The 26,279-nt window shown below is 35.2% G+C and overlaps 1 long non-coding RNA gene across 6 annotated transcripts in view; it reads left to right on the forward strand.

The window, feature by feature from the left end:
• The first annotated feature begins 11,135 nt into the window (after positions 1 to 11,135).
• The window catches only part of LOC109500951, a 54,400-nt gene continuing 39,256 nt past the window's right edge, over positions 11,136 to 26,279 (forward strand). For 5 of the 6 annotated variants that reach the window (XR_006599857.1, XR_002158847.3, XR_006599854.1 and 2 more), the window contains exons 1-2: positions 11,136 to 11,239; positions 24,449 to 24,559. This is a non-coding gene — a long non-coding RNA (uncharacterized LOC109500951). Of the gene's footprint in view, positions 11,240 to 16,519; positions 17,313 to 24,448; positions 24,560 to 26,279 lie in introns of all 6 variants that reach the window. The other variant, XR_006599855.1, reaches the window with a different exon arrangement.

A 26,279-nucleotide genomic window follows, 5' to 3' on the forward strand; every position in this document is an offset into this window, starting at 1 on the left:
ACCTTTAGCAAAAGCAAACTTGGGTGCCTTTCCACTCAGTATAATCCCCTAGAATGACATTTGTGGTCCAATAAAGTGTTTGGGATGGTGCTGCTGTGGCTTACTAGAAATACAGCTAGCTAGCCAAAGGAAGCACAGGATGATGGAGACTGATTGCCCAGGCTCCAAATCTGGCATGACTGTTCATGAGCTGTATAACCCTGGGATAAGAACTCTGAGCCTACTTTCTCATCTGTGATGAAATGGTGGGGATGGAGATCATCATAACAATGATACTTCACTCATAGATTTGTGACGATTAAATGAACTAATATATATAAAGAAAGCACTTCAATAATACCTAGCACAGAATAAGTGCTACCTATGCGATACCTGTTATGTCACCAACTAGACCCCAAGACCTGATCTTCACTACCCACCTGCTAGTACTCACTGACCTTTGGCCCCACATATTTCCTTAAGCTCTTTTTCCAGCTTATCTCTTAACTCAGGCAAATAGAAACTGAAACCACCCCTTGAGAAATAGTGACTTCCCTGATAAGACCTCCAGCCAGCCCAGTCCACCCAGACCAGTTTGAGTGTAACCTCCCCCCCCCTCCCCTGACTCGCATCTGCCTAGATGGAACACAGTGTGACCTCTAAAATGACCAAAAACCAACTCTACCTCATTATAATACTAAAATCTCCACCAAGGAGGAGCACAAACCTAATTTACATAACATATAATATATGTAAAGGCATGTTTCCTTAAGGTGCATGTGTGGACTTATGCCCACATTTACATACGATGACAAGGTTTCCCTATCTAAATATTCAGCCTAACCCTAAATAAAAGGAACCTATCCACCCTTGCTCAGAGAGCCATGGCTTTTCCCCATAATCTCCTTATTTGCTGCAAATAAAGTTTACTTTGTGCGACAATTCCACCTGATGTATCTGTGACTAACCAAGGAGTAAACTCATGTTGGTTGGGTTATAGGATTACTAATAATTATGAAGTCATTCTTAATTTAAGGTGTTCCTTAGGGAGAAAAATGTATATAACCATTTGTAACCATTGTTTATAAATAAAACTGGACTTTTAAGGTGGAGAATACAAAGCAAAAAAAACAAAAAACAAAAAACAAAAAACATGTTCTTTCATATCCCCACTGCAATATGTAATACTTGTGCTTGCCAGATGTTTCATGACTACTTTGGTGCTTCTGTCCCTACATGAGAACTAGGAAAGCCCATGTAAGTGGGCTCTGTCCCATCTGGAGTCTAGTGAAAGGTGTATCCTCAAAGCATCACTTGTGAAAACACAGTGGCTGACAGGATCCAAAGCTATCCAGCAAACTTCTGAGATTGTTTCTGGTGCTTATCAAATCAACAACCACTAATAAGGAACAGAAACAAACCTTAGAAACCATATCAGATTGAACACTTCACTAAGGGGACAACTCCTCAAAAGATTCTAACTAGATTCTAGACAAATTACTTGAATAATATTACAACTGGCCTCCACACATAATAATCCCTGCAAGAGAGAATGCAGAGCTGAGGAGGGAGGAAGTGGGTCCTTCCCTGATCCCATTAGTAACAGGGAAGAAATGCAAAGGCTTTGAATTCATTGGTTATTTAAATGGAATGAGTTACTCTGGTGTATTTCTGCCATGTTTTGCCCGTGCCTAAATTGATGTAAGGAGAGGAAAGAAACGGAGATTTAAAAAAATATTTACAAAACCAAGAGGAAAAAAAAGTGTAGAAGGGGACAATAGATAAAATCAGGGTAACCTTAATTGGGAATGTGAGGGGCTATGGCAAGGAAGGAAGAGCAAAATATGAGTAACCAAGCACAAACATACAACTTTCACATATTACAACTGAAAATTGATTTAAAGAATAATAAGGAGGGCTGGGGGGCCTGGGTGACTCAGTGGGTTAAGCGTCCGACTTTGGTTTGGGTCATGATCTCACAGTTCGTGGGTTCGAGCCCCATGTCGGGCTCTGTGCTGCCAGCTCAGAGACTGAAGCCTACTTCATATTCTGTGTCTCCTTCTCTCTCTGCTCCTCCCCCCGCTCGCACTCTGCCTGTCTCTCAAAAAATAAACATTAAAAAAATTTGAAAAAAATGGAATAACAAAGAGGGAAGAATGCTGGGGAAGAAGAAAGAAGCAATTCTGCCTCCAGCCTGATGCCATTGTGTACATGACACGAGGGGGAGATCAGACTGACTTGAAGGAAAGTTACAAGACTCAATTGCATACTTTGGAAGTCTGACATCCAACTCTACAAATTTACCTTCCTATTTGGAATGTTGGCATTGAAGCCAGAATTGCACCTATCTTAGGATAAGTGCAGTGTATTTCTCATTGACAGTGTATGAGTAGAGTAGGTGAGGGGGTAGGTGCATAGTTTTGCATATTTAAAATATTTTCTAATGAAAAAGTATTTTAAAAGCATTAAATCCCTATGATATTAAATGCACCCATCAATTAGAAGATATTTCACAATTCCAAGAATAATAACACGTGGCGGTGGCTGGGGTGGGGGTGGGGGGCGGGTCCAATGTATAGTCAAGAAGCACAGTGTTTGCAGACTGCCTCAAACAGCATCAACAATGAATAGAGCAGTACCTATAATTTTTCCTTTTTAAAAGTCTTTTTGAAAATTGGAGTTGGGGTTTTCTTAAGAGAAAAAAGGTATCCTTGGCTCATTCTCCTCTTGCCTTTATGTTAGGCAGCTTCCTTCAAACATTTCTAAGGAATGAATGAGTTTCTTGCATGGTTTATTTGGAAATCTGATACAAGTTATGGACAAAACAATTGAGCCAAAAAAAAAAATCATGAGAATGTATGTATTACAATATCTAGCCCAAACCAAAAACAGGTTGGAAAAGACAAGCTGAAAAATGCCCAAGGACTCAATTCCTTGTGTGACTCATTTGTTGACTTTAAATTACAAAACATTTCTTTAAAAATTTGCAAACTTACTATTTTATATCACTTATTTAGACCACAAAGCAACATGTGTTTATTATATAAGCTTTGGATCCAAAGACAAAATTAAGGAAAAATTTTAAGTCTTCCATACTATCTCTGCCTAGATAATTGTTAACCTTTTGACATGGATGCTTATATTTTACATAGATATATTTATATGCACTTAAATAAAATTGGAATTATCTTTACACATTGTTTTATAAGCTGGCCTTTCACTTAATTAACACCTAAATTTTTACTCTTCCAAATTATGATCTTTCATAATTGCATATAATCTTCTTATATAGCTATACTCTAGATTATTCAATCAATAACTCATTGTCGGTTATTTCAATTGTTTGCAATTATAGTATTGCAATAAGCATCCTTGACATAATTTTGGGAATGTAGCAGATTATTTACTTATACTAAGTACATGGAAGAAGAATTATTTGGTTAAAGAATATAAAGATTTTTAAGACATGTGATATATATTGTAACTTGTACCATTAAAGTGTACCAATTTGCCTTTCTGCTAACAGTATATACAATCATCTACATTGATTAAAAGACAAACTAGAAACCCTGAAGTTAAAGCTACATAACAACTTCTGCTTCTAACTAGCACCAACCAAGAAGATGTCACGAACAAAAACTTATAAGTAAAGGCAGAGTAAACATAGTTTTTCTTAAATTAGTGAGTATATAAAATTGATGCATTTTTATGCATTCATTTCTATGTCTCTAAACTTTTTAAAAATCTCATCTAATCTTTTAAGACCATGGTAGAGAATGATTTGGATAGGCTTTGGAGTGAGAGAGAAGTGGGTTCAAGTCCTAGTTCTCCATTTGAATACTGTGGATTACTGGAACTCTATGAGGTGAAATTCTTTCATTTGTAAAGTGAGGGTAAGCAAAGGAGTCTGGTTGTTGGCAAGAGATGATGAATGGAAATTGCCTAGCACAGTGCTTGACTCTTAGTGCTTCTTCACTCCTAGGGAATCTTCCATCTCTTTTATTTTTTTTTTAATTTTTAAAAAATTTTTTTTAACATTTATTTATTTTTGAGACAGAGCGAGACAGAGCATGAAGGGGGGAGGGGCAGAGAGATAAGGAGACACAGAATTGGAAGCAGGCTCCAGGCTGAGCCATCAGCCCAGAGCCTGATGCGGGGCTTGAACTCACGGACCGCGAGATCGTGACCTGAGCTGAAGTCGGACGCTCAACCAACTGAGCCACCCAGGCGCCCCACTTCCATCTCTTTTAAACGTGCTCCATTCATGGTATTTTTTAAATACCATGGGACTATGCTGGGAAGTTGTTGCAATGAATCTAAAAACTTTTGTGCCCATTCTTTTGTTAAGTGTTTTTCTTTCAGCTGGCAATATTAAGAGATACAGTTAAACTTTGGATTGTGAGTTACTTGCTCTGCAAGTGTTCCGTAAGATGAGCAAACATTTCTAACCTAATAAATGAGCATTATCTTACAATACGAGTAGTATGTGACACCAAACATCACATGATCACAACTGAGCCAATGGTTCTTGAAATTCACTTGGATATACAAGTGTTTGGATTATAAGCATGTTTCCAGAACGAATTATGCTCACAAACCAAGATTTTTAATGTAGGACACAAATCCTCACATAAATATTTAGGAGAAAGTTTTACTTGTGCAAAGTTTTAAAAATTAGAAATACCAATTCAAACTGAAAAAAAGCAGGATCTGTACAGAAAATACCAGCAGTGGTATCTAAACCCTTGAAACCCTTTCCTCAGGGAATCTGCCCATTAAAACAGCCATTTTGGTCTCTTTGTCCTCATTGTTTTCATGTATTTTTCACATCTTCTCTAATGATTAACCTTTCCCATAAAGCCCATGCATCCTGATTTCTTCCTTTCTGCTCCATTTTGTGATTTAAATTCTATCAGGCAGGAGGGGTGGGGGGCCAAAAAGCTTATAATGAGAGACACTGAAGGATAAAGTGGTAGAGACTTGTCTAATACACTGATGAATAGCTAACATAATTGACTCAAGCATATGAACAAAAGAAAGTCATGAGAATTAAAAATGTGTGGGCATTGAAATATGTCATAAACAGGGGATTAGCCCAATGAGTCACAGAACCATGCTGTCTGAATATGAGAATATGGATTGAGAGAGGAAAATAGATGAATTTCTACCTTTTGTTCCAGAAGGTTTTTTTCATTGTGAATAAATTAAGTTTTAACATTTTAAAAATTCCAATACTGAGTGTGAGTGTATGTGTTGACTCATGTCATCTTGTCAGCATTTAATGTTCACTGCAAAGTTACCCTTGCATTCCCTCACCCTGGGAATCAGCATTCCATTCACGAGAGCTACAACTGACCAAATGTTCATATTGGCCTCTATCATGGCACAAAGATGAATGCATTTCAAAGGAGGATGCTTGTCCATTAGGTTTATATAAAATAAGGGTTTTTTAAAAGGAAATTATTAAGTTGTTGCTATAAACTGAATGTTTATGCCCCTTCCCTCAATTTATATGTTGAAGCCTAATTCCCAAGATGATGGTATTGGGAAGTGGGGCCATTAGGAAATAATAAAGTGTGGGTAAGATCATGGGGGGTGGAATTCTCATGGTTGGATTTGTGTCCTGTGAGTACATAAAGAGTGCAGAGCAAGAAAACAGCCATCTATGAACCAGGAAGTGGGTCATCATTAGACATTGAGTTGATTGGTGTCTTGATCTTAGACTTTCCAGACTCCAGAACTATGAGAAACATCTCTTATTTAAACCACCCAGTGTATATTTTTGTGGTAGCAGACTTAGCTGATTAAGACAGTTGTCAATACTGATGAAGTTTGTCACAGTACACCAATAAAGAAAAGAAAAAATAATAGGATAAAGGATTTATTCTATGTGATTATTAGAAAATGGAAGCAGGTAACATAATATTTTCCCAATGAAGTCTATTTTAATTTATCATATAAACCAGATCATACACTTGTCAAATCTTACAGAGATTTTGAAGGTAAAAATATAGTTCAAACTATAACCTTGGATCCAGTACTGTATCTCTATGTTATCAACACAACAAGATAGTCTACAAAAAAAAATTGTCCCACATTTGAAACCATTTTTTTTCAATTCTCAACTATAATCTCACGCTAGAAGTTACTCAAAGAGGCAATTTCTATAAATGATTAAAATCAAGATAATATATACTGAAATGGTCACCATTCCAAATGTTTAATCTTGAATAGAAAACACAAATCTTGTGTCTGTGCATAGTAGACACCACTGGTGTTATTTTTTTTATTTTTTATTTTTTTTTTTGCTAAGAAATCCCTGATTTCATTCTTGTCTTGGAAAAGAAATATGTTGAGAGAAAGTAAGAACCTCCTCAGACATTATTGTTCTAAATGAATCACGGCAATTCCATTTCTTTTTATCAGTGATGATTTAGCAGGAGACATCTAAACTAGTTCTAGCCAATGAGACATAAGAATTCAGGTCTGAAAGGGTCTTCTGAACACAAAGGGAGTGACCTGAAACAAAACCATCACACCAAGGGTGGCAGGATGGAAAAGTAAAACCTGAGGTCAGTGCACACTGGCATCCTTCTAACAATGAATGAATCCTAAAATTCAACACCTTATGGCTTCCTGTGTAATGATATAATGCATGTTTTCGTTTTGTTCTTTAAACTACTTTTAATTAAATATTTTGTTACTTGCAGCTGAAGTTACCATAAGTTATCATGGGTTAGATATTAAACATTACCTCCAGAAATGGTCATAAACTGCACACCTACTTAGCCTCTAGCCTAATCCTTTTCTATATCATTGTGTCTTTGTCCATTATGTTCTTTCCATCTGGAGTCCCCTTCCTCTCTTTCTTTCCTGAGCTAATGACCCAATAACTCTTCTGCAATGCTGTCCTACAACCCCCTGAAAGAATAAAATTACTCCATTACCTCTATTTCTGTGTAATTTAGCCACCATCATTATTATTGCTATTATTGCACAATTACCAAACATTATACTTATACTCTGTGCCAGACATGGTGCTAAACGCTATACATGTATTGCATCTTGTAGAAGATTGTTCTATTTTTTCACAAATATTTATCTGTTCTTGCTGTGCCATGCTCATAGAAGGCAGAGTACTCTTATTTTCTATTGTCTTGGCCATGTGCCTTGATTTGTAGTTAGATATAGGTGGAGAAGGAAGACTTAAGGGAAACACATACAGGACATATTAGAGTTCTCCAGAAAAACAAAACAAATTGGATGGACAGATGATGAGTGGATGGATGAAGAAATATTATGGGGAATTAGGTCATGCAATTATGGAGACTAAGTCCCAAGCTTTGCAGTTGGCAGCTAGGGACCCTGGAGAGCCAATGCATGACCCCAGTCTGAGTCCAAAGTCCTGAGAATTAGGAGAGCGAATGGTATAAGTGCCATTCCAATATTGACAGACTGAAAACCCAAGAGTTAATGTTTCAGGTCAGAAAAGACCTATGTCCAGCCCAAGAAGTCAGCCAGGAGGAGTTCCCCCTTACTCAGCCCTTTTGTTCTATTCAAGTCTTCAACTGATTGGATCGGGTCTGTCCATATTAGGGAAAGCAATCTGCTTTACTCAGTCTACCAATACAAGTGTTAATCTCATCCAGAAACACCCTCACAGACACACTCAGAACAATATTTGGCCAAATGTCTGGGCACTCTTTGGTTCAGTCAAGTTGACACATAAAATTACCCATCACACAATATTTCCTTAGGTAACAAATATATACTCAATGTGTTAAATGCCTACTCTATGCTTGGAATAAATCTTCCTACCAACATCCCCATAGTAAATGAATTTTCATCTTTCATCAAAGAATTTTAAAGTGATCTTCTTAGAAACTGTGTTGTTCAACTGAATCATTTATACAGGTAAGAAAAATAAGGTTCAGAGATACTAGGTGACTTTCTCCAAGCAACATAATTTTATTGGTAAAGACAGAGGTAAGACTAGAGCCGAAGTCAAGAGCAAATGCTCTTTCCATTATACTGCATGGTTTCACTTCTCCTTCTCAGTATTTGATTGTGAATCCCAATCCCAGAAAGAAAAAGAAATTAATAGACATACATGCATAAGCCTTGTGAAGTGTTTATCTTGCTGCAGATTTATACACACCAAGCATTTATGAACACAGAGAGAGATAAAAGCTTTATTATAGCTTCCAAGCAATAGTAAAATACATTTAAGATATAAAAGACAAGATTCCCATAGATAAAAATGCATCCTTTGTAGTTTTTCATCCATTAGAAGGAAATATAATAAAACACCCAATTTCTATTCCTGAATGAAACATTTCAGAAGTTTAATTTTTCTTGCTAACATGCAAGTAACCCAATGATGTTCATCGAAAAATGAGGGCGAAAGGTATTAAATTCATCAGCATATAAATGACTTTTCTAGAATGTAAAGATGGATCACAGTGAAAGACATCCATGATTTCAAATATTATTACTTACCAAGGAAAAATAAAGTTTTCACACTATCATTTACAAACTATTTCACTGAACTGTTCTTGATATTATCATTTTCTGTTTTATGATTTTCCCTCAGAGAAACCAGCTAAAAAATAATGTGTATGACTCAATATTCTTCAAATATGAACACATTTCTTCCTTCATTGTTTCCCTAAACAATCCTGTTAGCACAAAATCATCGGTAATTGATCCACACCAACTGAATATAGGTGGCACCAGCTCAGAGTGAATTTCAAAATGGCTGTCATTTTGTTTCCATGCCAGAGAAAACATGATATAACTATGAAGACAGATAGGAATAAATGCTGGTAAATGCTTACATACTGTAGTTTAATTTTAGTACATAGATACATAGATAGTTGAGGACTATTATTTTATGATCTCTTATGAGCTGTTAATAAAAGTATATGATCAATCAAAGACCTCTCATAAATTGACTAAAGTTTATTATTCATTCATCCATTTACTCAGCAAACATGTCTTCTTAGGCTAACAAAGGTCAGAAGCTAAGCCTGGTACTATCAAATATTTTAGAAGCTGATTCATAAAACTTAATAGCTAATTGGACATGAGTAGAAAAAGAAGAATTATATGAATACAATATGGATTCTACCTTTAAGGAGGCACAGTGTTCAGGGTGGCCTAAGTAAATAATGGAGTCCAGGCATGTAACAATAATCTATGGAAACAAGGGAAGAGGACAACATTTGAGGTGATGACATTTGAGACCAATATTTTTTTAATATTCTTATTTTAGAGAGAGAGTAAGAGAGCATGAGTGGGGCAGAGGGAGAGAGAAAGAATATCAAGAAAGAATATCGAGCAGGCTGCATGCTCAGCATAGAGCCCATTGTGGCACTCAATCCCATGACTCTGGGACCATGACCTCAGCTGAAGTCAAGAGTTGGACATTTAACTAACTGAGCCACTCAGGTGCCCCTTGAGGTCTATCTTTATCTGTCAATGGAGATGGATGAGGTTATTACTGAAGAGTGTGAAGAATATCAAAAGGTCTAGAGGCATAAAATCTCTAGTTTTTGTTGAACATTGAATAGTTCAAAAAGAAAGTAGTATGTGCAGGTATGAAAGATGGGACTGGAAAAGTAAGTTGGGGCTAATCTATATGGTGCGCTGATATATTTAAATATATCCCTTCACCAATGGAGTTAACACTGAAATGTGACAAGATTAGTGATGAGCTCTAAAAAAAAAATAGGAGGAGGAATTGAAGAGAGACTTGAGTCAATGATAATAGTTAGGCAAATATTACAACCCAGGAAAGAAATTCTGAGCACAATGAAGGAGGGGGATTCAAATGTACAGTTGATCCTAAGTACTTGAAATTACTCCTACTTACTAAATTTTTTTGTAACTCCCAAGTCAATACTTGTGTTCTTTTCATAGTCATTTGCGGACAGTCATGGAGTGGTGAAAAATTTGAGTTGCCCAATGTGCATATTCCCAGCTGAGATCGAACAAGACAAAGCTCTGCTTTCCTATTTCAGTTTTCATATGGAAAACACATGTCCTTTTTTTAAAAAATGTTTCAAGTTTTTATTTAAATTCTAGCTAGTTAACATATAGTGTAAAAAACACACTTGAGTCTAGTTAGTGCCATGTTTTTTATATCTTTGTGCTTTTTGTTGGTTATTTCACTGTTTAAAATGGTCCCAAGCATAGTGCTGTCTAGAGTTCCTAAGTGCCAGATGACTGTGATATGCCTTATGGAGAAAATACATGTGCTAGGTGACTTCATTTAGGCATGAGTTATAAGGCTGTTTGCTGGTCATGAATTCAATGTTAACAAATCAACAATATATCATAATCATGGTTTCTTTAAACAAAAATTCATAAACAAGGTTATCCATTATTTAGTTGACAAAGATGTTGTGACCAGAGGCTCACAGGAACCTAACCTTGTATTTCCTCTAGTAGCAATGGTTCAGTATTCCTAATTTATTGTTCAAAGTGACTTTACAGAACATAGTCACTGTGAAAAATAAAAATCAACTTTATTTTAGAACTTATAAGATTCAACTGTGGCCTGGATGTGGGGGACAAAGGAGAAGTCAAGAAAAAAATATTATCTTGCTTGAGTATCTGAGAAGATGATAATGCTTTAACTTGCAATAGGCAGACAGAAGATGGTACTAATTTTAAGAGTTGGCATTGACTTAAATTTTGAATAGGTTAGATTTGAATATGTTCAATCTAAGAGACATACAGGCAGAGAAATTTAGAAAGCTTTGGGACATAAAGGTGTGAGATTTTGGGGTAAGGCCAGAGCTGGTGATATAGACTAGAAAGTCAGCAGCATGGAGATCAGGGTTGTAGTCAAGGAAATGAATGGAGCCATGATAGGAAAGACATATAATAAGAGAAGTGGGGCTGAGGGAGACCAATTCTTCTTGCAACAGTAAACAGAAAGGAGTCAGAAAGGGGCTCATAAATAAGCAATAATTTAGGAAGAGAGCCAGGGGAAAGGGAAAAATAAAAACCAAGGAAAAGGAGCAGGGTAAAAGGATCAATCCTCCAAAAGAGTCAAGTGAGAAAGAGACTACAAAATATGATCCAATCTTATAAGTGGAAGACCTTTGTGACATCAGTAAAAGGAACTTCAGGAAAATAGTGGTAGAGAACCCAGACTGTAATGGGAGGAGGAGGTAGGGAGGATGACCCATCAGCAAAGGAGTAAAGACAGTTTGCTCTTGCAAAGGCTTTGGCAGTAAAGAAGATATGAAAGGTAGGCTCTCAGCTTGAGGACAAGGCAATTTACTGCAAGCAGGCAAGCAAGCAAGTTAATAAATAAAATAAAATAAAATAAAATAAAATAAAATAAAATAAGAAGAGAGGAGTTCATGAGGTTTGCCTTCTGGGATCATCTGGAAATTTTAAGTAAGATAAGTGTATTCCTTCACTAATGGTATCTGAAAAACTTGATTTAAATTACTATTTCAATAAAAGGGAGCCTGGGTGGCTCGGTCATTAGGCATCTGGCTCTTGATTTTGGCTCAGATCACAATCTCACGGTTTGTGGGATCAATCCCCACATTAGGCTCTGTGCTGGCAGTGAGGAGCCTGCTTGGGATTTTCTCTATCTCTCTCTCTCCCTTTATTTAAAAATAAATAAATGAATTAATTACTATTGCAATTCTATTTTTTTAATTGCTATAATTTACCTGAAGCTTAAATTGCCACTTATCATTCATGCACTCAATACATTTTATGGAAACCTACCATGTGCCCAGCATGATTCTAGACACTGGGGATATAGTAGTAAATAAAATAGACAAAAGTTCCTGTCCCTATGAAGATTATGTCCTAGCATATCATGTATTCTAGGAAGAAAAATGGCATTCTCCAAGTATAACATTAGCCAATAGATATACAGGAAAGTCAGAAAATTACAAAGAAAGAAATAAAAAATAAAGATCATGTCTTTTAGAATTTTGTTAAGAATATAAAGGAGTTTCCAAAAACTCACAGTAAAGAATGACAAAAATGACCTTACTAACCAATGAAAATAGCAACTGAAGATCACTTCTGGCAGTTTTGTGGTAAATAGAATAGCACAGAACATTGGAACTCTACTTGCTTATTTTAAAACTATAAAGTATAATTTTTCAACTGGCACACAAGCCTTTTGAAGTACCAACTGAGTATTATATTCCTTTGGCAAATCCCCAATAACCCTCGCATAGGGATGAATCCATCTAATTCAATACCTCAAGGGCATCCTTATACGCCCCTCAAGGATAGTTAAATAAGACACATGATGCTTCTTGTTTCAAAATCAGAGATTCAACCATCCTAGAGTGGTATGGCCTTGGGGTTGAAATCCAGTGTAAACATGAAAATCCATCTTCAACCTTTAAACTGCTTATCCCTTAAGTGACAGCTAAAGATAGACCCAAGACTGACAGAACCATTAATGGATTTTGTAACATGGTTGAGTATCCAGAAACACATTATTAATAGTATAATGACTGTTTTGCAGTTATAGCAATGAGTAATGATGATTTTTAGAAACTTATATGCACCAGTTATCAACCTATATAAACAATTTGATATATAATAATTGTTTTGTTTGGATGTAATTTTAATCCTGGGTATCCCTGAAGCTCAAACGCTTTATTAGTTAATTCCTAATCTACTCATTTTGAATTTTTGATAGACCAGAAAAAGGCTAAAAGAAAAATGGTGTGTTATTGAAATCACAAATGAATATGGTACTGCAAAGTTTAACAGAATAGAAAAATGTTTGAGTACCTAAGTTTTTTTTATCAATCCTTAATTATTATAAATTCTTCTTATCCATTCACTTTTTAGGAATTTAACAAATTCCTCAATGGCCTTTGACCAACACTTTAGTTACCAATTGGAGGGATTAAGTGGTACAAACTTGCAATTATAAAATAAGTAAGTCATGGAGATGAAAAGTACAGCATAGGGAATATAGCGAATAATACTATAATAACTTTGGTGACAGATTTTGACCACAATTATCATGGTGAGCATTTCATAATGTTTATAACTGTTAAATCACTATGTTGTATACCTGAAACTAATATTTTATATCAATATACTTTAATATATATAACTCAAATTTAATATTTCTATGACTATGTCTCAATTAATCTCAGTTGCTAAGATTTAATGCCATTCCTATTTGGTTTCTAGCTGAAAGGCCCAATTTTTGTACATATCCTGGATATTCCTAAATAATTAACTTCTACTAGTCAATATCAGTAACTGTACCTATTTGAGATCTCAAACTATTTTTATTTTTCTTCTCCATAAAGACAGGCTATCTAAATTACTTACATCAGTAAAACAGTTGTCAAAATATTTCAAAAGAATTAAGCTAGATTTTTAACTCTGAAGAGACAACTGTTAATTTATTCATACCAGGACATTGGAATCTTGATGCTACCAGTTGCCTTTTGAAGTGTTTGCCAAGAAAACAAAAGTGAAACACAGACCAAAAATCCACTGTTTTATTTATGAAGAGATGATGTGAAATAAGAATTTAGATGTAAGATAAAAGAATAAAGGGAGTTGTTTTTGTTTTGTTTTGTTTTTAACTGGAGCATCAACCTAACCTAAAATGGAGACATCTAGGCACATATGATAGAGGCAATTGAGAAGTCATTTTAAAAATGATATGAGTTTGTATGGCTACCCACCAGAAGAGCTAAAATTAAAATGTGGGGGAAAAAAAACCTCACAAAACTGGTGACACTAGTAAGGATGCAGAGCAAACCAGAATTCCATTTGCTGCTCTTGGTGTATAAGTGGACACAACCACTGTGGAAAATTGCTTGGCAATATCTACATACCCTATGTCTTAGCAATTCTACCTCCAGGCATAAACTCAACAGAAATGTACCATATGTTCACCAAAAAATGCACTACAATATTCATAGAAGTACACTTCATAATTGCCCAAAACAAAATATGCCTCAAATGCCCACCAATAGCGGAGAAGTTCAAAGAAATTATAGGATATTTGCACAATGAAACACTATGTGACAATGAAAATAAACAATCTACAAGTATGGGCAACAATATGGATGACACAAATAAAACAGGTTAGTGAAAGAAGCCAGATACAAAAGAGTATGTACTGTATTCTTCCATTTGTACCCAGAAAAAAAAAAAAGTAAGGGGTGGGGGGGGGGTGGTGGAATCTATTGTTAGAAGTTTTGTTAGAGCGCCTGGATGGCTCAGTTGGTTAAGTGTCTGACTCTTGATTTCAGCTCAGGTAAGGATTTCACACTTCATGGGTTCAAGTCCCACATCAGGCTCCACACTGACAGCATGTAACCTGCTTGATATTCTCTCTCCCTCCCTCTCTCTGCCCCTTCCATACTCTCTCTCTCAAAAAAACAAAAACCAAAAACCAAAAACCAAAAAAAAAAACCCTTGAATTTAAAAAAAGAGAAAGAGAAGTTGAGATTGTTAACTCAACCACTATTAGAAGTTCAGAGAGTGGTTAGTCATGACAGGTGGGTAGTGACTGGAAAGAGTTACATGGGGGTTTCTGTTATGCAAGTATTGTTCTATTTCTTGAGTGTTGTTTATAAAAGTTAACTTCAAGTTTATTAAAATCCACCAAGCTATATAATTATGCTCTGTGCACATTTTTTAAAATAGACATTTTTAGAGCAGTTTCATGCTACTCCTCAGCAAAATTGAGGGGAAAGTACAGAGGTTTACCATATAACCCCTGACCCCACATATCCTCCCTGCATAGCCTCTTCCACTGTCAACATCCCACACCAGAGTGGTAGATCTGTTATAATTGATGAACTTACATTGTTATCCCAAGTCCATAGTTTACATTAGGTTTCACTCTTGACATTCTGTGAAGTTTTAACAAATGTATGACAAGTGTCCATCATTATAACACCAAATAGTTTCACTACCCTAAAAATCCTCTATGCTCCACCTGTTCGTCTCTTTGTCTCCCCAGCCCTTTGCAACCATTGATATTTTTACTATTTCCATAGTTTTGCCTTTTCTAAAACATCATATAGTTAGAATCCTACAATGTGTAGCCTTTTAAGATTGGCTTCTATCACTTATTAATATGTAGTTAAGGTTACTCTGCCTTTTCATGGCCTGGCAGCTCATTTCTCTTCAGCACTGAGTAATATTCCATTGTCTGGGTGTGGTAGAGTTTATCCATTCACCTACTGAAGGACATCTTGCTCGCTTCTAAGTTTGGCAATTATGAGCTGGCAATTATGAATACAGCTACTATACACATACCTGTGCTGGTTTTTGTGTGGATACAAGTTTTCAACTCATTTGAGTAAATACCAAAAAGACTGACGATTGCTGATGTAATGTAAGAGTATGTTTAGTTTTGTAAGAAATGGTCAAATTGCCTTTCATAGTGGCTGTACCATTTTGCATATCCACCAGCAATAGATGAGAGCTCTTCTTGCTCCACATCCTTGCCAGCATTTGGTGTCAGAGTTCTGGATTTTGATCATTCGAGTAGGTGTGTAGTGCTATCTCATTTTTGTTTTAATTTGCATGTCCCTAATGACATATGATATGGAGCACATTTTCATCTGCTATTTGCAATCTGTATATCTACTTAATGTGCTATCTTTTAAAGCCTTTGGACCATTTTTTAATTGAGTTGTACATTCTCTTATTGTTGACTTTTAAGAGTTCTTTGTATATTATGGTAATAGTCCTTTTTAAATATGTCTTTTGCAAATATTTTTTCCCAGTTTGCGACACTGTTTTTGAATATGTGTACTTTTTAGTATTGACATTATATCATTATTTTGTATTAAGCAGTTTACCTTTGTTATTGTGGTATATATACATAATGCAAAATTAACTAAATTTAACCATGTTAAAGTGTACAGTTAAATGGCATTAAGTACCTTCACATTATTATGCAATCACCACTACCTATGTCCAGAACTTTTTCACCATCTCAAACTTAAACTCTCTGTCCATTAACTCTTCATTCTCCTTTTCCCCCAGCCCCTGGAAACTACTATTCTTTCCATCTCAATGAATTTAACTATTCTAGGTATCTCATATAAATGGAATCATTTTGCCCTTTTGTGTCTGACTTACCTCACTTAGCATAATGTTTTCAAGGTTCATCCATCTTGTAGCATGTGTCATAATTCCATTTCTTTTTAAGGACTGAATACTATTTCATAGTACATGATTATTTTAAAATGTCACATAAATGGTCATTACATCAAAGTCATGAAGCCAGACATCCTTGGCCAACTAGCTGATAACTTGTATAATACCATGAGCAAGTTGTCCAGAATCATGTGTAAATGATATACATAATCACTTCCATATATTATTTAAGGGAAGTGAGAGTGCCCTTGCATTCTCAAATGTCTCCCTTCTTCTACTCCGATATGTTATTGCAAATTCTATACAAGCTATTTCTAAACTCAAATATTCCTGAAAATAGTAACTTACAAGACAATAACACCTTAGGATGGTTTAAATATACTGCTTTCTTTTGTGACAGGAAAGATATTAAGAGGAAAAGAAAGAAAACATTTCTTCTGTTTCAAGTACATTGTGAAGTGTCATGTAATGCTCATATCCGCTCCATAAAGCAGGACTGATAATCCTCCTCTTGAAAATGAGGAAGCAGAGACTCAGGTTCAGCAACTAAGACCAGATGAACAACTGGTTTACGGGAAACTGGATATCATTTTAAGGTCTAATACTTTTCTACTAAACCATGTTGCCTACCAGGAAGAGAAAGTGTTCATGAAAGAAGAAGAAAAAGAAAGAGAATGCCAAGAACAACTTTATCAACTTCCTAATTTTGTTTAAAGCTAGTATACGTTGTCAATTCAACTGATCTATTTCAGCAGAAGTTGATCCTTATTATGAAATGACTATGAGAGAGAGAAATGAGAGAGAGAGAAATGAGAGGGAGAGAAATGATTATGAGAGAGAGAGAGAGAGAGAATATGAGAATCTTAAACAGGCTCCACACTGAGTGTAGAGGGACTCAATCCCATGAACCTGGGATCATGACCTGAAGGGAAATCAAAAGTCACACTCAGCTGACTGAATCATCCAGGAGCCCCTAACATAAAACACATTAAAGCTAATTTAAAATTTAGACCATACTGAACTTTCCTAATTAAAAAAAAAAAATTTCCTGGGAGGAAAAAAGTGTCTGATTTGTTCATTTGGACTCCAAGGAAGTCCTCTACTTCAAACCATTATGTCCACAGTGGATCCCATGGATTGTTTTTTTCCTCTGGATGAGAGAGAGAAAAAAAAAAAAGACAAGCTTATGTTGGGTAAGTCATGTCAGTATTTGAAATCTTTATTCTTAGGAATTTCTTCCTTAGACATGAACAAAATTCTTCTTGCTTTAAAACTATTTCTCAGAATTGATGGAGACCAGCTGGCCACTATTTTTCAAGATTCTATCCTAGAAGATTGTCAATAAGCTTTCTTTCTCCAGGTGAAATAATTTTAATCTCTTTCATTCTATCTCCTAAAATAATCAGAATTGTCTTAGACTTTAATAAGAAGTGTCAAGACTGAGAAAGCAACAGTTCATCTGCAGCTACTCAGCATCAGCCATAATCCATAAATGCCAAGTGCATCTGCTAACATCAAGCATAAACATGAAAGTGGTTTTATTAGTTTAGGCACATTAAACTGACATAATCTAACTGATATTTATTAAAACATGGGAAGACATAACTCTATCACCCAAATTTTAAAATGTATTTTACTTTAGTGTTGTAATTTTATAGATTAAATTATAGAGAGAGATAGAGATAAGAAAAGGGAGGAGTAAAAATGGAGATAGAAATGGAGATAAAGATCATGAAATTAGATTGCTTGAGATAAGACTTGAAAAAAAAAAAGTCACAAAATCTATTGTTATTAAAGTTCTTTAAAAAGCCCTAAAATCAACAGTAAAGGAATCACAAAAGTTCTCAACTTTGCAGAATGAAGTAGTCTTTTGTGTGTTTCTTGAAATGTAAACAAAGCACATGATACCTTTGTGGTGGTCTGTTACCCTACAATATAGAAGTCAAGCAATATTAGATCATATAATAGTCCAAGAAAAACCACTTTTCCCTTCGACCTAGTTTCAAAAGCATTTTCCCTTGGCTTTGAAGATGAATAAATATGCTTGTTAAAGTATTGGATCAGGCTATCCACTCTTAGTACTGGATTCTATTAATTATCAACTAGTCCTTGTTAAAATAATTTTAAAATTTGCTTGGAAAAAACTCTTTATTGTATAAGCCATCTAATTTCTCTGTTATTTACTATATAGCTGCATATTGGTTGCTCAAGAGATTTCTAGTTGTATTTAGCCTTTGAATATCCCTTTTAATAGAAATAAACTTAAACAATATTCCCATTGCTACACAAGTATCATGATTAAAAAACTTAAAAATAACCTCTCATTTTAAACCCCTTAGTTATTCCATAAATGTTTAAATAATGGAATTACCATCTTCTTCAATGAAGACATTTCTACAAAACAGCCATTATTATCTGTTATATTTCTTAAGCACCACTATGCCTGTTATATAAGCAAGATTTATAGAAAGTAAATTTTTGCCCAGCAACAGCTAAAGGAAAAACATTAGCCATAATCCTTGGTTCTATTAAGACAGAAAATATTGGCAAAGAGATTGTGATCATTTCCTTTTCAAATTGGTTGGCATTTCCTAGCTCCAGATGCACTAGAAATTTGAAGCTGACTTGGGAGAATAAGTAATTTCATACTTTTTGTCTAGTAAATGGTTCAGTAGTCCTCCCTTTAGTACTCGGACAATACCTTAAATTGAAGTGCTAATTGAATAATAAAAATTTTAAGATAAGAATACATTTGCAAATGTAGCATATTCCCATTGCTATTTTGTGATAGATATAATTGGTTTTGGAAATGTTCAATTTACCAGTGTCTAAAAGTTAGTACCTTAAGAAACTGTCTAGTTGTTTATCCTCTCAGTAGTTTAATAATGATAATTTTTAAAAAAATGAGTTTTATACATAGGCAGTCAATACTAATTACTAGTATGAATCTGAATGTTTGAAAACTTATCAGAATATTTACAATTAAATAAAAACTAGACTTGGTTGACTATTACAATTGCTTTCTGATGAAAGACAGTAAACATTTATCAAAGTTCATCTTTCTTTTGGTATGTTGTAGAACTAACCATGTTCTACAAAATATTTAGTAGAGAGGAATATTAAAACGAAGAAAAAAAGATGTTTAGCTTTAACAGGCAATGATGATATCTACTAGACTCTTTCAACCTTCTGCCCTTCCACTACTATTACCTGTCTTTGTGGGTAACAAACTCACAACTCTGTGAGGAAAGGGTTTATGGATAACAACACCTACATTTTAGAGAAGTTAAATAAATTGAGGTCACACTGTAAACAATGACAGAAACTTGATTCAAGTTCAAGTGAGTCTAACTCAAAAATTACATGGGCTTTTTTTCATTGAACCATTATATTATGCTTTTCTCTACAGCGAGGACAGGTACTGCCATCCTCACTACCACCATCACCAACATCTTGACTCCTAATCTCTTGAACTATATACATCTAAAACCTCACATCAGAGTAGTATGTATGTCCTAGAACAATTTAAGATAGACTTGGGGATTCCAGGGAACAGAACCTAACTTGAAAGTGACCTCAAATCTGTATATTAAAAAAGTTATAAACAAGAAAGCTTGTTCTGCATAAAAGAAGCCTCTGAGAACAGTGGAGTCAGAGTAAAAGGAACAGAGAAAAGCAGAGTGTAGCCCACATGTTTTCAAATGCACCACTCTGTACTATCTCTGCGTTGGGGTACTTCTCTATCTCATAGTTCTTCTAAAGAACCCATCTACATCAAAATATTCATGAATAGTGGCAGATTTTACTGAAGATTTTGTAGGGAAGATGGAGGAAGAGATTTAAATTGCACATTATCTCCAAAACCTTTAAAGTCTTCCATTAGATATTTCTTTTCTTTTCCAAATCACTACCAGGACGACTTATTTTCCCTCTTCTCTTTTTCCACATGCTGCCCAATCTTATTGACTCTTCTCTCTCCCAAATTCTCAGGATCTTCAAACACCTCTCCCCTTCAAGATGCTGAAAATTTCAGCTCTGCCCCAGGGACTAACTCCAAATTGCATCCAGTGCCCTTGACACTCAGAAAAATAAAGACTTTCTGATTTACATCAACCATCTACCCCAAAGGAGGCAATGAGAAGTTATATTTTCTGAAATAAACTTACCTCACCAGAATCACTGTCCATAAAAATTTAGCCAGATCGCTGTCCATAAAAATGATGTGAACTGATACATTCTCCACAGAAACTGCCTGTCTCCATGTTAATTCTGAATGTCCTCACTTCAACCAGACTTTCACCCTTGGTTACTTCAAATCTTGAACCTCAAGTCTGACTTTGGTCAAAAATCAGAATGGACCCTGCTTCCAAAGATATCCATCAATAAAAATCAGCACCACCCCCATTTATTTAGCATTTCCTGTGCACTTGGCAATGTTCTGAATACTTTAAGTAATTTAAACCTCCCAATAAGTCTATGAAGTAAATATCACTTTTCACATCTGCCCCTTGACCTTTTCCTTGCATGAAACAAGACTTTCATCTTGGTGCTCACACTTTAGTGATAAAGAGACAGTGTTCTCAGTAACAGCCAGGTATAACAGACATGGGTAGGTAACAATTATTCAATACTGACCTTGATCTCACATTTTAATAATTCAATGGGACAAAGTATACCATTATTTAAATTTAATTCACAGAAGTTATGTAGTGGTTAATAACTTCTCTTTCCTCTCTCTCTCTCTCCCTCTCTCTCTTTTAAAGTAGTTTTCACACCCAGAACAGAGCCCAATGCAGAGCTTGAACTCACAACTCCGAGATCAAGACCTGAGCTAAGATCGAGAGACAGATGTTTAACCAAATGAGCCATCCAGGCACCCCGAAGTAGTTAATAAGTTCTTAAATGGTGTTGCCTACATAATCTTCCCCAATTTTCACAGCAATCTGAGAAGCAAATATTGTTGTGGCATCATTTTCACAAACCAAAAAAGGATACTCATAAATGCTAAGAATCTACACAAAAACATACTAGCAAATGGCAGATATAACAGCTGTCTTATACTCTCCCTCCAGACTTAAGCACTTCAAATAATATTGTGACTCTATATAACTATATATATTATATATAGTTAACTATATAAATATCGCATTAACTATATAAAACTATATATATTATATACACTTGAGTACAAAATACACTACACACACAGATAGTAGTATGTGTTATAAGGGCCAAGGACAAGATGAACCACTTTGGTATGAAGATTATTTTGAGCTGAAGGCAAGCAAGCCCTCACAGCCTCAAGAAAAACTTTTGTCCTTCCCTTAACTACATAGAAGAATCTAAATTGGGGGTCTTCCTCAGAATAAGGCTGATTATCAAAGATAAACTTTTCTTACTACTCTGTAAACTGCATTCCTTTCTTCTGAACTCTCAGATACCTTACCCCCTTCTCCTTAACTCAGGATGTCATACATACTTCATTTCACCTGTCTTTGAAATTTCCAGGTCTGTGTGGATTCCCCATGTGTATGCCATTAAATTTGATGTTCTCCTATTAATTGGTCTCATGTCAAACTGATTCTAGTCTGGCTAGAAGGACCTTTGAGGAGACAGGAATTCTTGCTCCCTAGTAAAGTGTATATGTGTGTGATTGTGTGTGCCAAAGGAATGGCAACTGGCTTAACAAGACTGACTTATTTAATACAGAGATTAATGACTCAACATTTGCCCCTCTAAAAAAAGTAAAAAGGTCAAGTGCTGTGAATTGACTCAGAAATTTATAACCATAACATGAAAAATCTACTTTAATTTCATCATTTAAGTCTCATATTATTTATCTGTAGAGATTATTGTATTATAGAGATATTATTATAGGGTTTTGCATTATTTCAAAAAAATACAACTTTACTTTCATTTATATATGGATGGGTACTGGGAGGTAAGGGTACCACAATGTGTTCACAGCTGAGGGTTTCTAAAATTCTAAACCCAGAGCTGATAATATAGAACATTCCTTCAAGCCATGTCTAATGAAAGGAGAAAAATAGGGTGGTAGCTAGAAGGAAAAATGTACGTAAGGAACCATCTGAATGCATAGGTAAACTGAAATCAAGACAACATACGTTACATATATTACCAAGTGAATATGAATGGCAAAGCACAGATCAAGTTTCATATACAAAAGAGCTTCTGAGGTGTACCTGGGTGGCTCAGTCAGTTGAATATCTGACTCTTGACTTCAGCTCAGGTCATGATCCCAGGGTCATGAGATTGAGCCCTGCATCAGGCTCTGTACTGAGCATGGAGCCTACTTGGAATTCTCTCTCTCTCTCTCTCTCTCTCTCTCTCTCTCTCTCTCCCCCCCCCCCCGACTCATGTTCATTCTCTCTTGCTCTCAAAAATAGAAAAATAAAAATAACTTATGAGAAATGAGATGATGTCAATCACAACAATAATTAACATTTTGTTTACACAGGATAATTTGCCAATAACATTATATGTGTCCTTTGCTTAATCCTTGCATTGATTCCATGATGAATTATTATTATTATTATTTTATTATTATTATTTTGCCATTTGTAATTCAGTATGTGTATATATATTTACTACTTAACCAAAAGCAGTTCTTTCCGTTATATGCCTTTAGTTTCCCAAACTAATAGTTTTGTTGACCATTTGAAGTCCCAAGGTAAACACCCAAAAAAGCAATCAGACAATCTCCTTAGGCATTGTTAAGGAACAATACCTGAGCCAACTGTACCATGAGGTATTATTATTATCATCATTTTGTAGACAAGAGAGTAAGTCCTGAAGGAGTTGCAAGAGCTCTGAGTCACCCAGCTTGGGACTGGCTTTAACCACCTTTTCCAAAGTGTGCCACCAGCAGTGGCATTCTCTCAGGCAAAAGAGCAAAATGTGGAGCTCCCAATCCACATTAATTTACAAAACAAAGAAATTAGAGTAATTTCAAACTCAAAAGTTGAAAACAAATGGAGTAATTCATGGCAACTCAAACATTAGAAACTGAGGAAGTTCTGTGGCAACAGAAGCTTAATAAAAAGAATAAAATAGAGTATAGGTAGGTAAAATGTAAAATTTAACAAATGTGTTCAAGCTAGTTCTTCCTGTGGGGAATCTGTGTGATGGGGGAGGGAAGGAGAGCGGAAGAGAAATAATGACTAAAAAAGAAACCAGGGACACATCCTAAGAGTAATGCAAGGAATTCCACTGAGGACAATGAAAAGAAAATAAGAAAAAGTTTTGATGTCATAAAATCTCAAACATTTGGGCAAGTAAGTATTTGAGTTAACTGCTTGAAGCAAGGCTTGGAAAATGATTCTTTAATGTCTTCTTAGAAAGAACAGAAGAACATTAAGTAATTTGATCACAATCATTAGAAGAGAGGTTTATATAAAATTCCCTGTTTCTCAGAGCCTCCCCTTAACTCTTGCTACCCATATCACCATTTTTGATCCCAGAATACTGGAAGCCAAGACTGTGCAATCATGAATAGAAAGCAAACATGCCATGGCGGGTTTGTTTGCCCTTACTCAGGCTTTTTCTGTGGGGTGTATATGGTAGGAGTTACATCACACATGTCCAATTGTATTCAGTTCATCAGCTGATTACAGACATCCCTTCCAGGAAAGCTTCCATCCCTGATATGCTCAACTCTATTACCCAACTCTGAGCCACAATGAAAGATTCATGAGGACAATGGCAGTGTAGAGGTGTGAAATGCGAGATATCCAGGGGAAGATGACATTCATTGCTCAATCACAATGTGTTTTATATAATACAGTGTGGCAAGCTGCAGACATGATCAAAAACATTTCTTTATAAACTATGGCACCTCATACTTTAGTTATCACCTTTGCAGATATGCAAAGTAATAGCTCACATAGGCAGAATGTTAATGATGAGCAGAAGATGGCCATACCTCTGAACAGCTAGTACACATTTACTTCCAAAGCTCATACCTGAAACTTCCATATTTCATTCAGTAAAAAGTTTATTGGACTCTCACTTAGAACCTTTTTAGCTTTATTTTATACACAATTCTAAGAAATTTAGTAAAACATAGATTAATCTAAATCAAAATCACAGGCTCTCCCATATATTAGTTCCCATGTATTAGTAGGAGATTTAACCTTTCAAAGCCTCCATTTACTCACCTGTAAAACGGATATTTCATAGGATAAGTATGAAGATGTAATCAGCACACTCATGTAAAGTATAAACACAAAGCAAGTGCCCTTGAGTTTAAATGCAGATATTGTTTCATGGAATCTGGTACCACATTGTGAACCAACTATCTGATCCTCAGGGAAAGAACAATCCTTTCCAATGCCAAAGAAAAATGGGCTCTTCTGGAATTCTTGAGAGACTGATTATACATTGATCTCCACAGAGGAAACTCCCTAGGGGATTTTCAAAGGTAACTGTAATTTATATGATTGTCTTTTATTGCTAGTTAATATCTCCTTAAGAATTCAAAGTGCAGAGCAATCTTAACCTAACTAGCCCAGAGGTAAACAGTTCTTCCTAACCTCATTGTACTGCATTACAGCACAATATAATAAACAATGTTCTTGATGATGAATAAAGTCATCAAGAAAGGGTTAGGTGTATGTTTCTTCACTCTGACAAAGACAACGGAATAAACAGAAATGTTTAGGAAAAATATCCATTTAAAAGCCTAGAATTTTTTAAACAATGTTTTTTCAGGAAACCTCTAGGTTTCAGTCAAGAAAACTCATTCATTCAAAACAAAGCTGATTACACTGCCAAAATGAAGGGCCACTGTCTTCCCATTCATTTACAAAGATGGTTGAATACTGTGTTTTCAGTACTTGGACTCAAGACTACCAAGGTAACTTCTTCAGGTGGTAAGAAGTAGTTACCTAAATGTATGGCATTCACTTGCTTCCTCTACTAAGTTATCTTTTCTTATTGACTTGTGGGAACTCTTCACAATATTTCCAAATTGTAAGAAAAATTTCCACAGTTTACCCTTTGTTTTATGGTTACTTTTTTTGACAGGGGTCTTAAATTTTAGTGCAATGAAATGTGACATATGTTTCTTTTATGATCCCTGAGTTGCTATCATGTAAAGGGAAACTTTTTCCAATCCAAGATGATTAAAATATCCTCCTATGATTAAAATATTTCTCCTATTTCCTCTGTGGCTTTAGCTTCACATTTAGGTCATTAACCCAATTGTAGCTTATGTTTGCATTATGCAAGGTAAACAAATTCCCAAGAAAATGTCTTGTTTGAAAATATAATTCTTTGCCTCTTAATCCATGCAGATAAAAGCATGGATTTTTATACTATGCCTTGGAAACATAAATGAGATAAATTTTTCATGTTATTCTAAGTTATCAAACATTCATATCTGTTAAAATAAGTAAACATTTTGGTGTCATGATGAGAAGGAAAAGGGAACTAATACTTACAGAATGCCAAAAATGTGCCAAGCACTGTCCTAGGTATACTATATACACCATTTCATATAATCCTAATGTTAAAGCTGAGATTCAGAGGGGATGATAACTTACCCCCAAAGTCACATCACTGGTGAAGTGTAGCAAGTTCAAAAACAGTTTGTTCTGATTTCAAAATGTATATTCTTTCTGCACAAAGACACAGAAATGTTACAACATGTCTAGGGGATGCATGATTATAATTTTAAATGGTTAATGCTATTGTTTCCCCAAATGCTAAGTAGCCCATTTAATGCTTGGGATAACAGTTATTATCATCATGTTGTATCAAAGTATATAAAGAGACTAATGGTAATATAAATGGAACTCTATTCCTGGGTAAGATAAGGGCTGGAAAATGTATTATTATCCTTTTTTTTTTTAAATTCTGCTTTCTGAATTTTTAGACTGGCACATAGTAAAGAAGTGATATGATAATCCACAAAAGTTATAGGAAGTCGGGGAATTTTGTACTGCAAGGTATAGCACTCAGCCTCTATCTACTCATCCATATGACTAAGGATATAGGTATAAACCACTTTGAGAAATAAAATCAAAATAAAGTAAATTCTGGTGTTTTGCACATATAGCCCAAAAGAAATATTTATGTTAATGTTATACATACTAATTTTCCTATTAATACCATATCAACACGAAAAGTTTATAGCACAT

This window comes from Felis catus, chromosome B3 (assembly GCF_018350175.1).
Source record: "Felis catus isolate Fca126 chromosome B3, F.catus_Fca126_mat1.0, whole genome shotgun sequence".
NCBI lineage: Eukaryota > Metazoa > Chordata > Mammalia > Carnivora > Felidae > Felis > Felis catus.